Source organism: Crocodylus siamensis, chromosome 1, assembly GCF_052110815.1.
Source record: "Crocodylus siamensis isolate JL-2025a chromosome 1, ASM5211081v1, whole genome shotgun sequence".
NCBI lineage: Eukaryota > Metazoa > Chordata > Crocodylia > Crocodylidae > Crocodylus > Crocodylus siamensis.
The window spans coordinates 73285101-73298240 of NC_143395.1; the positions used below are offsets into that span (position 1 = coordinate 73285101).

The following is a 13140-nucleotide window of genomic DNA, read 5'->3' on the forward strand; positions in this document are numbered from 1 at the left end:
CTTATGCAGTGTGGATTCACAGACATTAATGGAGTTACTGGGTGTGGGCAGTAGGCTGCATTCTGGCTTGGCAGTAGGGCTGTGCGAGGCTTGGATCACGCTTTGAATCCAGGGCTGCTTTGGACACTTCGGCATCCAAAGCAGCATGCCCAGAGCAAAGTGCGGGCTCAGTTAAGCTCTCCGAAGCAGTTTGGAGCTTCTGAAGCACTTCAGAAATGCTTTGGATACCGAAAATGAAAGTTAGAAGAGGGATGGGGAGTGGGGGAGGGAAGGAGAGTGGCAGGGAGGGAGGGGGTGGGGTGGGGGGAAGACTGACGTGTAGGTGGCCAGTGAGAAAGATTTCTCTCTGGCTGCCCTTCCAATGACAGCGTCTGGGGGGAGGGACCTAAAAACAGCATAAAAGCCACTGTTTGTAGGTGTGCTTTGCCTTTTCCTAGCGTGTTCCCTCTCAGGAACTGTGTGAGAAAGGAACCCTCAGACTCAAGCATTTCAGCTTGCTTGCTTTACTCAGTAATTGAACTTGCCTGCTCCTTTTTCTTGTTAGAAAGGATTGGGTAGGATTTAGCTTAGCTTAGCTATCCAATTACTATTACTATTCAATTAATTTTCTTTTTTTTGTTGTTGGAAACTTTGAAAAAAGAAAGCTGTGTTTTCCCTGGCAGTGTGATCCATCACTGTGCAGGGAGGCACACAGATTGCACGCACGCACGTGTGCATGCACACACACACACACACACAATATAAAGAAAAAATCAGATATTCATAGGAGAAGAGGACAGACAGACAGTGCACAATTTTTACATAACTCTTAACACTGAAGGAAACAATCAAAGAAGAGCCCAGTGCACGCACGCAACAGAGGGAATAAAACACACAATACAAAAGGATTGACATATACACAGAGACCTTTTGCAGGACAGGAAAGATGACTATGAAACATGCTGGAAAGGCAGGTGCCCAATCTTTTGGCAGGGGAGGGAGAGGTGGTAGGGGGAGAGCTAAAGCTGCAAGCCCCTCCCATCCCAAACACAAATGCATTCTCCTCCCAAGCAGCCATGACATCACTGCTGCCAGTGGAAGCAAGAAGGTGGAAGCAGTGTCTGCACCTGACATCTCTGCACCTGCATCACCTCTGCTCAGTCCAGAAGTAGGCACCAGCAGTGGCCTCTGTCTCCTCCACCCCAATTTCATCTCTCAGTGTGAGCCTCCCACTGCCAGAGGAGGAGCTGGAGCTGGAACCAGGGATGCTGAGTGTGCTGGCTCAAGCAATTCTAGGGACTGAGGGGGAATCAGAGTTTGTGCTCCACACCCCCCAAGTTTCCCCTAGACCCAGGTCTTCTCCAGAAAGCAGCACCTCGTAGGAGGCTGAGGTTGTGGAGGCAAGTGGCTCAGCTGAGGCAGCTTCTTCTGCTGTTGAGCTTTAGCCTGCTGACAAGTGGGATAAAGCAGGATCCTCGCCCTCAACCCAGAAGTGGGGGAGTAGTGTAGTGTGGGAGCATTTTGAGGTGGCAGATGATCCCAGGTTTGCCATCTGCCAGCACTTCCAAAGACACATAAGCCGTAGCAAGAACATGAGACACTTTTCCACCACGGTGATGCCACTGCATCTGAGGAGGCAGCACTCCCTTGCCCTTCTTCCTGCTCAGCCTGGCACCAGTGTGAGTGTGCCAAAAGGAAAGTCCCCTGCTAGCTCCAAAGCCCCCTTCCCCCCAAAGCAGAAGCAGGCCACCCTGAACCAGTGGGGGAAAGGTGGACAGAAATCAGGGTGCATTCCCAAAACGAGCGAGATCACCCAGAGCATTGGGGAAATACTTGCTCTGGATAACCAGCCCTTAACCCTAGTTGAGGAACCAGGGTTCAGACAGTTCATAGCACTTCTGGCCCCATTTTACAAAGTACCCGCATGCACCACCTTTAGCTGGATGGTGGTGCCCTCCCTAAAAGAGGCATGCAGGGAGTACTTGAGGGAGGAGCTGCACAAGGCAGGGCCTCAGGTAGCCTTGCACTTCACCTCTGACATCTGGAGCAGCCGGGGTGGCGATCATGCCTACCTCTCCCACACGGGGCACTGGTGCGATCAGTCAGGCTGTTGGTGGGCTCTACTGCAAGCCGCGGTGCTGCTTGTTTCTCCCACAGAATTCCACTGTGTATAGTGAGTCCATGAATTTCTGTACCTACTACCTAGGAGGCCGATGAAGTGCAGTTCATAGGCCCAGCTCTGAAAAGTAATTTGCATCGTAATTCGTTCCCTCTCAGGATCAGGCCTGAGAGACTGGAAGCAGTGTTTTTTTTGGTGAGTAATGTGCCCCCTCAGGTAGTTGGGTTTTGTTGTTTTTGATAGATTCTGGTGTGCAGTTTGTGGGAGTACTGGAGATAGTCTTCAGGTTTTGTGTTTTGAGCTGTAGGAAGTTGGCTTAAATTCTGGTGATGAGGTTAGGTGCTTGTTTGAATGTACAAACCACTTTTCAGAGCTGGGCCTATGAACTGCACTTCATCGGCCTCCTAGGTAGTAGGTACAGAAACTCATGGACTCAATATACACAGTGGCATTCTGGCACACTGTGACCTGCTAGACCTCTGACACCCCAGGCACCTCTGCACTTTTACCTGTGCTGCTACGTCCCACTCTCCCCCCTACCCTCACACCCCAGGCTGCCCCTCCCCCCACTGACACCTCCAGTTCCATTTTCACTGACTGGATTTCTTACCTGCATTGGGGGCCAGGCCAGCCTCCAGCTTCTTTACTATTCCTTCCATCCAGGACCAAATGCAGGTACTTCCTTAGCCCTCAAAAGGGGTTTTCAACCCTAAAGCTTCCAAAGATACATTTTTTAAGTACTCCTTTTTTCTTCATAATACACATATAGATATAAAAACACAAGATAAGCCATCACACACCATGAGTAACATCCTATGTCTAATAGAACACAACACAACACAACATCTTTACCTCTTGCTGTCAATTTCTTTATAAAAAGAAAGGCTCTGTGGCAGTTCCGTTTGGGTACCTTTGATGCTGCTGCTGAGGCTACTGGTGTTGAGCCAGGTAAGTTATTTTACCTGTTGTCACGTAAAGTGGAGGACTGGGCATGAGGCTGTAGGGGAGGAGGAGGCCTCACTGGGGCACACTGCCACATTGTGCAGAGGCCCCAGTAGCAGGAAGGGTGCACCTTAACACACACACAATGTCACCCCGCCCTCCATCACGAGTTTTGCCTGTCAGCAGCTTGAGGTGCAGGGCTCCAGAAGACAGACTTCGGCAGCGAGACACACATACAGCTGGCAGGTTTTGTGGCCTGGCAGGGCCCAGCACCCAGGCCTGCACTAGATTCCACCCGTGTGCCCCAAGACAGACGTAGTCCCCCAAGCACTCACCCACATCACAAGTTTTGCCTGTCAGCAGCTTGAGGTGCAGTTCCCCCCAAAACCCTGCACCTATGTTCTTGAAACTTACCATGCTTCATGGCCTTACCAGGGGCTACCACTCCTGCAGTTTTCACCCCCCTGTGATGTAACATATAGACATGACATGAGTTTTGTTTTCATGAATTTGGGGTGCAGTTACCCCCAACCTCCTGCACCTATCTTGTTCAAACTTGGCAGGCTTCATGCCCTCAGAAGAGGTACTACCATCCTTCCAAGTTTCACTCAAATCAGAGACAAAACAACAAAGTTATAGATATTTCATTGATCCTCCATTATAGCCTATGGCTGGATCTCTGAGGTGGCTCTGAAGCTTCAGAGCCACTTTGGCTGGATCGAAGCAGCAAACTGATCCAGAGCTCTGGATCAGATTGCTGACATCCAAAGCTGCTGGATCCAAAGCCGGATCAAATACCTGCCTACTCACATAGGCCTACTTGGCAGCTATTCAGCTCTCTGTGTGTGTACATGAATGGAAGGCCCAACATGCTGGATGTACAAAAAATGGTAGTGGGAGAGTATTTGATATTTTAACCTAAAATAAAAGAAATCAGGGAACTATGTGCACTGATAGACATGCAGCTCCCTGCTATAACTCATGGCACTTCACAGAAAATCCCATCACTTACAGCAACCCTGCTGACCCAATAGACATTTGATGTTTGGTTGCGGGAGAAGAGGCAATTGAGGTCTACTTTTGAGTCAATCCAGGGGAGAGAGGCTACAGACATGCAGGTGGGTGGCTCTAATCCACCTGCCCCACCCTCAGGCTGGCAAAACTCCAGATGCAGCTTCCTTACCTTCCTTCCCCCTTTCCATCCTGAAGGAAGCACTGGGGTTGGGACTGTGCTGATACAGCCCAGCCCTGCTCCTGGCCAGGGACAAACGGTGCTCTACTTTGGAGTGCCTTCATCTGAACACTCATTAAATGAGGGTTAACTTGTCCCACAGTCAGGTACTCTTAAAGCTGTCTGCAGCTATGCACTTCTGTCAGGGCACAGCTGTAGAGTGCCTTCAAGGGGCCAATCATACAACAAGCATAACTGCTGCCTGTGTCCTATCATATGCAGGAATCAGGAGACCCAGGCTCCAGGCCGCTTCATCCAGAAGGAGTTTAAACATATATCTATGACTGCCCAGCAGAATGCTTTAATCACTAGGTCATGGGTTAGGTATGCTCTTCTCTTCAGCCTCTTCTTGAAGCTGAGCCTGTGTATATTTGTTTAATATTGGATAAAATGGGTGGAGAGCAATGAGGAATATTCTGCTCCACTGGGAACCAAGGTCCAGACTAGAACCAAAAATTCAGCTAAAGCATCAATCTCATGCAGCCCCATATTGTCCAACTAATATTTTTTCTCTTGGTTCCAAATATCTCCCACAGTCTCTAGGGGGCGCAGCTTCAAAAAGAAATCTGAAGAGAGCACTGAGAAATGCCCAACTCGTGATCTGGTGATTACAGCCCTATGCTGGGAATTGGCTGCCTAGTAGGGACACTTCAAAAGGAGAAGAGTTGGATGGGTTTCTGGGCAATTCCTGATTGAGAACTTTGCTAAGAAGTGGGAGATACAGATTCACACCCCCTGTGCATGAGAAGAGCTTCAAACCCAAGTGTTTGCTGCTAGGGAAGTGCCATAACTATAATTCTGTTGAGTGTAAAACTGGGCAGGGTTAGGTTGGTGCAGGCACTAAGGTACACAGCTGACAGCAGAAGAGGTTGCATGTTTGAGGCCATAGCAAGTAACTAATCATGGTGTGGCTTATCAGATTCCACCAAAATCTTTAAATTCTACTACATATCTTGTCACAAGAACATGAAAAAGAAAAAAACCAGCAGGTTCTTCTTTGGCATCAAATCACTGCTAGTGGTGGCTTTTCTCCAACCACACTTCTAGTTGTCTCATTCCATTACAAAGACTATGTGGCCATACTGGAGTCTTCTCAGCATATTTTGAAGGGCAAGATAAGTAACACAGATGGAAATAAGCACTCTGAATGTCTCAAACTCCTGGATGCTTTCTTCTTTTCCTTATCCTTGCTTTCACCCTGTAGAATAGCAGCTCCTTATGGTATCTCAAGGCCCACTCCTATTGTTAGCCCTTTACCATACAAGAACTGCAATGCCTCTTTTTGGCACTTTCTGAATCATAGATTTATAGATTCATGGATGCTAGGATTGGAAGGGCCCTCAACAGATCATTGGGTCTGACCCTTGCCTAGGCAGGAAAGACTGCTGGGGTCAGATGACTCCAGCCAGATGCCTATCCAGCCAGGCAGATGCTGTAGCTGCCTGTTGAGAACATGTCAGCAAAGAAAGGAGATACGAGAATGGGACAAAGGGGCACGCAGCCTCCTTCCAGACTAAGAATAGGTTTAAATGGGGAAGAAAGGAAGCACTGGTCTTGGCAGAAAAAAGACAGGAGAAAGCTACAGAGAGAAATGTGGATACATCTCTTCCTAACCCATTCCCAGGAATTAGAAAAGGAACTCTCCATTCCTAGCAGTCAGGAGAAAGCGAGAACCAAACAAATCTCCCCCTTTCATTTGTGTGCTCATTTTTCAGGCTGAAAATAATTGGCATAATGTGATAGGAAGAAAGTAGGTTCATAGGGATAGGATAAGAGTGAATGGATGAGATAGAAGAATTACATGATCTGTCTTCCTGAGGTCAGAAAGTTTGAGGAATCTTGACCATCTACTATTCAAGAATCCCAAACAGAAGCACTGGCCAAAGTAATGACTATGCAATATCTTTAAAATATATGTTAATACCAAATACTGCATATAAAATAACATTTTTATAGTTTTGTTTAAACAGAACTTTCTGTGGCTTTAAGGGCTGGCTATTTTAGAGTGCAACACAATGATGACTGAATCATTCTCAGTCCTGATCTCAGTATATTTATTGAAAACATAAATTCTAGCCCCTGAAGCAGCATGTATGTATTGTTAAATTTGTGTTCTTTCATATCTATGATATTCAGCAAAGGTCTAGAACTTCAAATGTAAGCTTCAGTCATACTCTACCTGTTTTTACAGGTAACCAATTTATCCCATAATGATAAATAACAACTGTCATCTCAGAACTCAGGGGGAAAAGTTTAAAATATGTCCTAATACTTCTGTAGGAAGAAAATACTATTATGTGAACTCACTGAACAAAAAATGTTTGTACTATCACTTTTTGATGTGGCACTACAGGGTTTTCTTAATAAACTTTTTAATGTACAGAACAATCAGCAGCATGAGTTCATTTTACTCTTTCAAGAGGACATGATGCTGATATAACATGTATTCTAGCCACTGTTCTATAGTGGATCTAGTAATAATTTGAAACAGAAATAATTTGAAATTTCTAAAGTTGGCAGCACAGATTTTTATGCTGTACTTAGAGTTGTGGTATTTCCCTCTCACATAAATTATGTTTTAGGAAAGTATCCATAACTAGAAAAGTATTTAAGTATGTGCTTGAATTATACTGAAAGAAATGGCACTTAAGCACACACTTGAATTTCAGCACATTATTATTTGCTTTCTTGACAGAAGGCCTTAATGCCCAATCCAACGCTTACAGTCAGTGGGGGTTCCATTGACTTTGAGCTTTAGTTGAAGCCTTTAGTAACATCCTGTCTAGGCTGAGGTCAATGTGATTTTTACTATTGACCTAAATGAGAGCAGGACTATTTATTCAAACTTGAAAGCCTTATAACACAGTCCTATAGTCGATATTACAGCAGGACTCCACATTCCAGAGTTAGTTCCCCCAGTTGCTAAAAGTTCAAGGTTTAAAGTGGTTCCTCTTTGGACTTACCAGGCAGCAACAGCTGCACTAATCCAGCTTCAGTTCAAGCCTTCTTTCTCTCTGCTTTCTTCACAAACAGCTAGGACTGATCTAGAGGGTGACAGCTTCTTTAAAGGTGATCCTTTCCCCTGTTTGGCAGTATTAACACAGCCACCTCCCCATCCCAGAACTGCTGTTAGGAATGACAGCACTGGGGCTAAGAGCCACAGTTCCTTACGGCTATAGCCCATGTGGCCCTCTCCCCACCCAAAGCCAGATTTCATTACAGAAATTATTATAATCTCCCTTGTGACTCCATGGTGGCTCCATCCAGGACTTAAATCCAAATATGAATCATTAAAAAAGGATATTTTCACACCCACTGTAATAGGATTAGTAATAGAACACTAACTTGACATGTGACTTGGGCTTTGCTGTGGATTGCCCCCTTGTTTGGTTGCACCGACTCCAGCTCCTGCCCCCCATGTAGGAATCTTGATCTTCTACCTCCTTTCTCTAGCCTTCCTTTGGTGGCCTACCCCCTTGGCCATGCCACTTATGCCCTAGTCCTTACAACAAGGCACATTTTCCTTTGGGATTATCTCTTTTCCAACCTGGTCCAAAATAGTTCAAATACATTGAATTTTTTGGGTTCCCTGAAAAGCCATTCTGCTGGAATTGGGGACAGCTGAAGTAGGATTTCTATTTTGCAGAAAATACGGATTATAAAGTTATAATCTATAGTGGGTCTGCCCACTGTAGATTGATCTGAGATGAGGTCAGAGCAGGAGAAATATTGCTATGGAATCTTTTATAGATCCTATAACTTCTCTTTATTGTGCTTTTAAATTTATGTCAAGGGTGCTCAGAGCTCTGGACGGGTGTTCTTGGCCACTGAGTATATAAATCCAAAGAATAAATGAATAAATAATTGCACTGTCTGCACAATTTTATTAAGATAATTATAAAGTCCTTATAGTTACATAAAAAGGCAAACTAATCATTTTAAGTATCAGTAGGTTGGTGAATGGCTGATGCAATCTGAAGGCAGTTAATGAAAAGAAAATGGAATGTCATAGATAGGGCTAAACATTGTCTAATCTTTGTTTTACTTTTTGTTGCTCATATGTTTTGCTTTTTGAATTGTATTATGCTGTGGCAAGATTCAGATATGTATGTGAGTATTTGATACATCAGTAAGTGTATCAATACAAAATTTAGTAACGTACCATCTTCATTTATGATTCTTTGTTGGGGAGATAGCCTACATAGTTTTTGCAATAACTGTATTGTTTTAGAAATTAGTAAAATTACTGAAACAAGCTAAATGTGTATAAATGCTTTGATATCAGTGTGACAGTGTCCATGAAACTGTATCAGTTTGTAACCCAATGCAGTTAAATAAATTGGTACAAAAACTTGGTGTGTAGGTAAGCCCTGTGACAGAAAGAGGGAATAGGATGTGGAGCTCAGAACTTATAACTCTGAGTAACAGTTTTGTATTTTTTTTTATTACATTATAGAAATTCCATTTTGCAACTTCTCTGAAACCACATCTGCAAAATATCTATTGTCAACAAGGTGCTAGTTCTAACAGTATATTTTAGCACTGCTCTTTCAAGAGGAATGATGGATGCTGGGAAAGTGGTATCCATTTCACTGCTCAATATTCAATTAAATTGTGCAATATGATACAAAGTAACACAGGCAGGGGGATGGTCTAGATGAGCTAATATTATTTCCATCAAAGAAGTGTGATATTCTGTACATGGCATATATGACACAGAATGTATTTACAGGATACAAAGCCTATGTTGCCACTGCCAGTTAAATCAATATTTGAACTACTGTGAAAAAGAATTTTAAAAAGTCATGGAAAAGTTAGGCTTACAAGTTATTTTATTGCATGGTTATTTAGTACAGACAAATACATATAGATATGCTAAATCTAACATTTAGTAAGGATTAAAACAGAATAAATTACAAAGAATAGTAAACTGGAATAGACTAGAAACTGGAAGGGAGAAAGGAAGAGTAGCAAAAATATTTTAAAAGGCACGGCAAAGACTGTTACAATAGATAATTCCTATCTAGATTAATTTATGTTTCTCCAAGGGCTGATTAGTCATGTAAAGACTTTGATAGTGGAATCACGTGAATGTGTCCATCATAAATTCCCAGAAATGTTGACCAAACACTGGACCTTTTTACCTGTGAGAAAAGACAATATAGAATTACATTTGTAGGTCAGATCAGAGCTCGTTTACAGATTCCATTTTGACCTGTAGTTTAAAATCTCCAGAATACTCCAGTATCTGGAGATAGGCCATTTTTAAACCTTTCTGCGTCTAGTCCACTTCAGCTAATCCTCTAATTTTTTAATTTTTTAGATAGCTAGCCAAACTATCCCATACAAGTCCTTGTCTAATCTGTTACTAAAACTATTTAATCAACTTTGTCACACAAACACAAGGCATGACAACCTTACCTGCCACAGGTAAAGCAGGATAACTATGGCAGTCAATGTCCTGCTGTTGCAAAGGGTGTTAAAATGCACTCAAGAGATCCTAGGAAAAGGGCCATACCCTCTGCAACAGAGGAAGGCAACCCCTGGCCTCCCTTCCCAGTCTAACCACGGGGTGAAATTCCTTCCTGATCCCAAATGTACATTGGTCTGACTCTGAGCAGAGGGGCAAGACCTGCTAGTCTCAGGAAGAGCGCCGGTATACCCCAGTCAAAATCCCCAGCATTGGCTGCATCCAACACCCAGTGTCTCTGAGGGGAGCTAAAAAAAAGCCACCACAAACATGTGAAGCAATGGGAGGGAGAGGGAAAAAATTCCTTCTTGGTCCCATTTGACAACTAGCAAGGCCCAGAAGCATGGGAAAAATCAAGTGCCTCGCATATTGATTTCCAACCTGAGGACAGCAAGCATAACTCCACACATTGCACCCTCTTACTGGGCACTTGAAACTGGTTTTTCTATGTCACCCCCCATAAACTTGTTGAAACTCCCTTAATCACCTTTCATAAGTAAGTCAGTTGTGGTTCTATGCTTCATTCTCCTGCTGCTGAGCATAGTCCTCTCCAATATCCATCTGCTTTGGGTGGCAGAGCTCTTCTTGTTATCTCTCAGGAATCCTTCTGTGGCTCTTTACAGAGCACTCCAGGCATAGATACTCTAATATCATCCCTGACCAATGCTTATCAAACTTCTTCTTAAAAACTTCTAGTGATGGGGATTCCACAGTTTCCATAGGCAGTCTGTTCTATTGCCTCACTGTTCTGCCAGTGAAGAAGTTTTTTCTGATGTCCAATTTAAACCTACTTTGCTGCAATTTCAAGCTATTGGGATGCACTTTGCTTTCTGCCATGCAGAAAAAAGGTGGTCCTCTTTATGGTAGTACTTCCATTCCTGGAAGACTGCTATAGTGTCCCCTCTTAATCAACCTTTCCCACATGCTTATTTCTGTCTGCCTCTCTTTGTATGGCTTGCAATCCAGGCCCTTTATCATTTTTTCTGCCTTTCTCTAGACCTAACTTCTGTATGCCCTTTTTAAAATGTGGAGGCCATCTAGAATATTAATACAATATTTTAGATGAGGCCTAACCAGTGCTGAATAAAGAGGCACTTTTAGCTCCTGTATTTTGCACCTAATTCTCCTATTGGTTGCCTATACACATGCTGGTTCACATTCTAATTAAAACACATCAGAGCAGACTCAGTTAATCAAGTCTGCTCCATGTTCTAATTAGAACAATCTGGTGTGGCCTTAATGTTGTGTGTATAAGCCCCTGCTTATTACAAAAAATGGCCATGGGGGCACTTTATTTAAACCTTGTTGAATGAGGTTTAGATAAAGCATCCCACTGCCATTTCTGAATCTGCAAGGGCTTAATACATGTGACAGTAGGGCATCTTAATTAGAGCAGCTGGTCCAGGAACTGTTCTAATTAAAATGTCCCTCCCCCCACAACCTACAAGCATGCATATGGGCAACCATTGATACAGTCCTAAACTGCATTCACCTTTTGCACAGCTTTAGACTCATACTGATTTTATGATCCAGTGATATACCTCCTCAGCAGAACAGTCATTCAGCCAGTTGTCACTCATCTTGTATCTGATTTTGATTATTTTTTCTGGACTGCATTTTTCAGTAGAGACCTTCATCCTGTTAGTTTCAGCCCACCTTTGCAATCTATCAAAATCCTTCTGAATTTCACTCTTTTCCTCCAATGTGTTTACAGTCCTTCCCAGTTTTGTGTCATCTGTAAATCTGTTCAAAAAGCTCTCTATTCCACCATTCAGATAATTAATAAGGACATTAAACAAGCACCAGGCCCAGGACAGATCCCCCAGGACAGACTCCACTTGAAGCCTCCTGCCATTCTGCCAAAACTCCTGCTGTTCTGCCACTGATACAGCTTTCTTTCTGGATGTTAGAGTGGGAGAAATAAGATGTCTATATTGCTCTTACAAAATATGGACTCAAAAGTGATATGAGTTCGTATCTTATAAATTAATACTGTATCATTTTTCTACTACTGGAAAATAGTACCCACAACAAAGTTGGTGGGTTATAATTGATTTAATCTCAAGGTTTTCAGGAATGTTATGCAATGATCCTTTCCAAAACCAATGTAATATAGTCAGCCTGGGAACTGTTACATCCTTCATTAACATCAGCAGATAAGACATTCCTTCTACTGAAAGGGACATAAACTTTGACAATTCTACTTGGAAAAGCTTTAGACTAGGGTTTAAATGTATTAAATATCATAGGCCATGGCTGTCCTAACTTGCATCCCCCATGCTCTCACTAAGCTACCACTGCCCCTATTGCTCCAGCAGCAGGGATGTCAGGGAAACCCTTTCCTCCTTCAGTTTCTGCTGCATGCCCCCACCCCAGGAGGTGAAACAGCACAACACAACATTCCACATCCCATGGTGCTACATTCCACAGGTTGGGATTCAGGAAAAAATTTCATCTCACTATCAGTTTTAACAGATTCTTTCATGGGACTTGGGTGCCTGGTTGAATATGTTTAATAGCTCATTGCTTCCCTTTTCAGTTAGACTTCTGGTCACATTCAGACAAATGTTTTAATTTTCCAAATATGGAATAGTCACAAATGTAACAAGCTTTATCCTGACTGGACTTGGTGTTGCCTATGGGGGAGGACCTGCTAGGGGAGCTGCAGATTCATGGTCACCTTGGGGACAGTGTCCACCAATCAATTGAATTCACCATACAGCATAGGGTGGGTAAGATAACTAGTAGGGTCGAAGTGCTTGACTTTAGGAAGGCTAACTTCTTAGGAGTCTAGTCAATGCAGGATAAGAGTATTGGTGAGATGGGAGTCCAGGAAGGGTGGTCATTTCTAAAGGAAGCGATCCTTTGGGCACAGAGGGAGACTATCCCAGTACGAGGGAAAAGGGGAAAGGAGCCAAAAAACTTCCTTGGCTAAACAGGGAAATCCAGGGGAGCCTAAGGGCAAAAAAGAAGTCATACAGGCAGTGGAAGCAGGGGGAAAGCTACCAAGGAGGAATATACCTACTTTTCCTGCATTTGCAGGGAGGCAGTTAGAAAAGCCAAAGCAACTACAGAGCTGAGGCTGGAAACACAAATTAAAGACAACAAAAAAGTCTTTTTCTAGGTATGTAAGGAGTAAAGGAAGGTGCAGGGCAGCATAGGACCTCTACTGAACAAGGAGGAGCAATTAGTGACAGAGAGGGGGAACAAGGCTGAGCTATTCAATGAGTTTTTGCTTCATTGTTCCTGAACAGGGGTCAAGATAAGTATCCTAATGGGCTCTTAGATGGGCATCAGAGGGACACCAGCCCACCAAGTGTCAATGCTGACTTGGTGCAGAGTCACTGGATGGACTGGATGTGTTCAAGTCAGCAGGCCTGGATGAGCTGCATCCGAGAG

The 13140-nt window shown here is 43.6% G+C and overlaps 1 long non-coding RNA gene across 1 annotated transcript in view; it reads right to left on the bottom strand.

Moving 5' to 3' along the window:
- Positions 1-9140: 9140 nt before the first annotated feature.
- Positions 9141-13140, bottom strand: part of LOC149872931 (uncharacterized) — a 29823-nt gene continuing 25823 nt past the window's right edge. Inside the window, exon 3 of the long non-coding RNA XR_016439821.1 lies at positions 9141-9415. This is a non-coding gene — a long non-coding RNA (uncharacterized LOC149872931). The remainder of the gene's footprint in view (positions 9416-13140) is intronic.